Raw genomic sequence first — 4,098 nt, forward strand, 5'->3', positions numbered from 1 at the left:
AAACAAAGAAAGTGCGACGATTATGGATAAACAGATGACGAAAACTCTAAATTTAATGTCTCAGAAAACGCTGTAGCACATTCATAAAACGTTGAGAGAAAGGTAAAAGTTTGAGAGGTAAAGAACTGGACTGTTTCTGAAATGCGTGACAAAAAATTTCCCTTTATCATAATATTTTTAATAATATTCTACATTTTTGAAGCTTTACTTGAGCAACTACTGATGATTTTCAACAAATTAAGTGAAGCGGAAGAAATGTGAMATTTTCTATCTTTAAAAAGTCATTTCTGTTCAGACTAAAGATGGACTGAAGGAATAAAAGACTAGCGTTATCTTGTAGTGAAACATGATGCACCGTCTTTCAGCGTTTGTTTTATTTTGAAGTATTTTCCCAAATGTGACTCGGTGTCTTGATAAACTGACTGGTTCAAAATGAAACCCTTTTCATTTCAGGAGTTCTGCAGGATGTGAAGTATTTGTTCAGACACTGAATATAATTAGAAGTTAACCAAGAAGTCTGACATGATTTGATTCACAGGAACTTTAAATCCTGTAGGACAAGTCCTCTCTCTGTTTGTCTCCTTATCTCTGAGTTTCTTCTGTTTTATTTGAGTGATCAAAATTAAACAGTGAACTTCATGCAAAATTTATTGAGAAAAGCAAATAAGCCATGTCCTTCCTAAATAAACACAGCTGCTTGTTCTGCAGTCTCAGGCTCTTAAACCAATGCTAAATATGTTTAAACTTCATTCCTTAAGAATAATAGTTTGTCAATTTATTGTTGGGAACTTAATACTTTTTTTAACCTCAGTTATCCAGATGTTAATGATTTGGATCGCCTCACTGTTTAAAATTCACACATGAACTGGGACTGTTGGACTCTATGAAAATTAATGCAACATTTATTGACATATTTAATTCATCCATCTCAAAAAGTTTTATGTGTGGATACATTTTAATACTCAGAGTTGATATATAACTTCACTGCAAAAACACAAAATCTTAAAGTGCAAAACTCTTAATGCACTTGAAATAAGACAAAACTAACAACTTCAGCAAGATATAGCAGCTTATTTTAAGTAAATAATTGCTTAAAAATTGTCAAAACACAACTGGGTCCACTGTTAGATTATTTCACTTTCATCAAGACATTTTTCCTGTGTCATAAGTGAAATAATCTGTCAGTGGAACTAGAACTTTTTCAAATTTATATTAAGGGATTAATTACTTAAAACAAGCTGGTATATCTTGCTAAAAAGTTACTTGTAAGTTAGTTTTGTCTTATTTCAAGTGTAATGAGATATTTTCAATAGAAACTAGACCGAAAATATGTGGTAAGATTTTGTGCTTTTGCAGTTTTTTGTTGTTTTACATTTAACCACTAGTTGGCAGCAGAGTTCATGTAGAGCTGTAAATTGAGTCACTTTGCTGTATTTTTGTTGCTCCATTGCTTAGAAATTACATTTCACAACAAAAGAAATCATCTAACAATCCACACAAATGAATCGTTCTGCTCTACATAGTCTTGGTAGATTAGGGCAGTGTTTTTCAACCTTTTTTGACCCAAGGTACATTATTTTAATTGAAAAAATCTCAAGACACACCACCAACCAAAAATGGAAACAAAGATACCCTGTAGCCGCCTCTATTCCATATATAGTCATTCTTATCAAAGTCTCTTGAATAGGAATCAAATAAACACAAAAATGCATTTTTATCACATTTTACATTGAAGAAATTGAAGAAAGACAAAGCTCTTCCTCCACAGCTCTCAGTCACTCTCTGGTTTTAGTTTTTATAGTAGCCAGACTAGAGAAGCTCACTTCACACAGATATGTTGTGGGAAATGGACCCATGTTCTTTCCAACCCAACNGAAAAACAAAAAGAACCTGCTGATTGGCATGTTTCCAGTTTTCTTCCCTCCTCCATCTGCTCTGCTGCTGGACTCCATATTCAATTTCAATTATCGATCCATGCTGTCCGGTTTCATGTGAATGTGACGGCCGATGATCTGTGTGTGTTTTTATTCTGTGAAAATAGAAATCAGTTTGGGTAGTAATGGCTTCGCTGCGATTATATTTACACTGCTTTTATACAACGTAGACTTAGATTTTAATAATTGCACAGTTASAGTTTGTTATATGTTATGTAAAACATATTAATTAGCACAGACGATCATGAACTCAGCTTACATAACATTACTAATATAAATACATTTCCAATGTTATACTTTGAGTATTTGGAGACAAACTAAGAAAAATTTAATTACAAAAATAAAATTATACAGGAATTGGTGCCATTATTAGCATAAAAAAAGTCGTAACATTATGGCTGCTTTGTAGTACTTCGACTTTATTCTCGTATTATGACTTTATTCTCGTCATGTCATTAGTATATTCTCGTCATTTATTTATTATTTTTCTTAGAATGTGTGGACTCGTGTTTGAACAAATGTTTTCTTTCTTTCTCATAACTCGCTTTCTGTTTGACAACTGCCAAAGAAAGGTCACTAGAGCCGACAAAACCTTTAAAAACAAACAAATRATACATTGTAATTTCCCTCTGACCAAAAATCACTGGGTAAATAACTGTAAAACCAACAAACTTCTTCTTCGAAGATGGTAACTGAAAGCACTTTTAGTAAAGTCAGTTTCACCAACGGTAGTTAGCCTCAAACTTAAAAAAAAAAAAATCATTACAATTCCAAAAGTTTTGATTGCAATTTTATTTTACTTAACTGAGGTTAGTTTTTTTTCCCCCATTGAATAATTGGGAAATAAATTTAACTTCATACTCTGAGAACCAGACCCTAAACTTAAAGTCTGGGTTGAGTTTTTTCCCCTTCATTAATGACAAACTTTTATTACATACATTATATATATCATGGTAATTCAGGGCGAGTTATTTTTAATTCTAAATGAATATCCTTGTTGGACAATTATTTAAGTGCTATTCTCCTTCAAGACACATTTATCTAACGCCAGAATAAATGAAATGTACGTTATGCAGCAAAGGAAATAAGAAGATCGGACATATATCCATTATGGAGATGATCGGTTTTGGACGGGTGATGTGCCCTTATTGCATAAGCAATACTAAAGAATGACAGCCATCATTAAAGGTACAGGGGAGCTTTTTAGTTGTCTAGCTTTGCTAGCAAAGTCGTTAGCCAGCAGCTAGCTAATAGCACAAAAACAGCAGCCTAATGTCTGGATGATAAAAATACTGAATCGATAGATAACAGTTTCTCCTCACCTGGCTGTCTCCTCCCCTCAGTAGTTCTTCAGAGAAAGGCAGACGCAGAGGCCTGTCAGTGTCTGTTGTATTTCATTACCTCTCTGCTTAAACCACGACTCCGAGCTGAAGCAGAAACGATACTTCAATGTTTTCTGTCATCTGACAAGCAGCAAGTCTACTCCACTTTATTCACCAAAAACGTTTTTTTTAATTCACCAAAATCTGTTCTGTAATCTGGAACGTTCACTACGTTGAGCTCCAGTTAGCCGCTTTATCTTACTGCGAGAGGCAACTGCGTCATGCGTCACCGGCCAAAGGTCAAAGGTAACAAGGTGACCGGCTTATTATGTTATGCAAAAAAGAAACAAAAAAGCAAAGAATTTTAGCACATGATTTTATGTGTCAGAAGAGGGCTTAGGAAGTAATACCCAAAAAATAAAAAATAAAAAAATTGACCAAAAGGGCAGTTGGGGGCAAGGAGCAAAAAGGGCAGGTGGTCAAGCCCCCCCAGCTCTCCCCTCTGCACGTGCTTGTCTTACACTGACTGACCAGGCCAAACCATCCAATAGTATCAACAATAAACGGCATTAAACACGGTCAACAGAAATTATGACCACCCGGCGCACCCGCTTCCTCAAACATAATAAGCCAGTATGGCTCCCATTCATACCCTCAGTGACAGCCACGCCCACCTCGACACACCCACCACCCAGGTGTCAAAGGCATGCGCTCCCATCACCTCAATAATCATTCATTTCATTCATATGGCTCTTACAACAGCGTTGCATTCTCTTTAGTTTTCTCTGGTCTGTAATGGAGACTTGAATTTAACGCGCCATTTCAACCAAAGGTTTTGAATG

At 35.3% G+C, this 4,098-nt stretch overlaps 1 long non-coding RNA gene across 1 annotated transcript in view; it reads right to left on the minus strand.

Moving 5' to 3' along the window:
• Window positions 1–1,880: 1,880 nt before the first annotated feature.
• The window catches only part of LOC108166379 (uncharacterized), a 19,804-nt gene continuing 17,586 nt past the window's right edge, over window positions 1,881–4,098 (minus strand). Inside the window, exon 3 of the long non-coding RNA XR_001776730.1 lies at window positions 1,881–2,029. This is a non-coding gene — a long non-coding RNA (uncharacterized LOC108166379). The remainder of the gene's footprint in view (window positions 2,030–4,098) is intronic.

This window comes from Poecilia reticulata, linkage group LG6, assembly GCF_000633615.1.
Source record: "Poecilia reticulata strain Guanapo linkage group LG6, Guppy_female_1.0+MT, whole genome shotgun sequence".
Taxonomy (NCBI): Eukaryota; Metazoa; Chordata; class Actinopteri; order Cyprinodontiformes; family Poeciliidae; genus Poecilia; species Poecilia reticulata.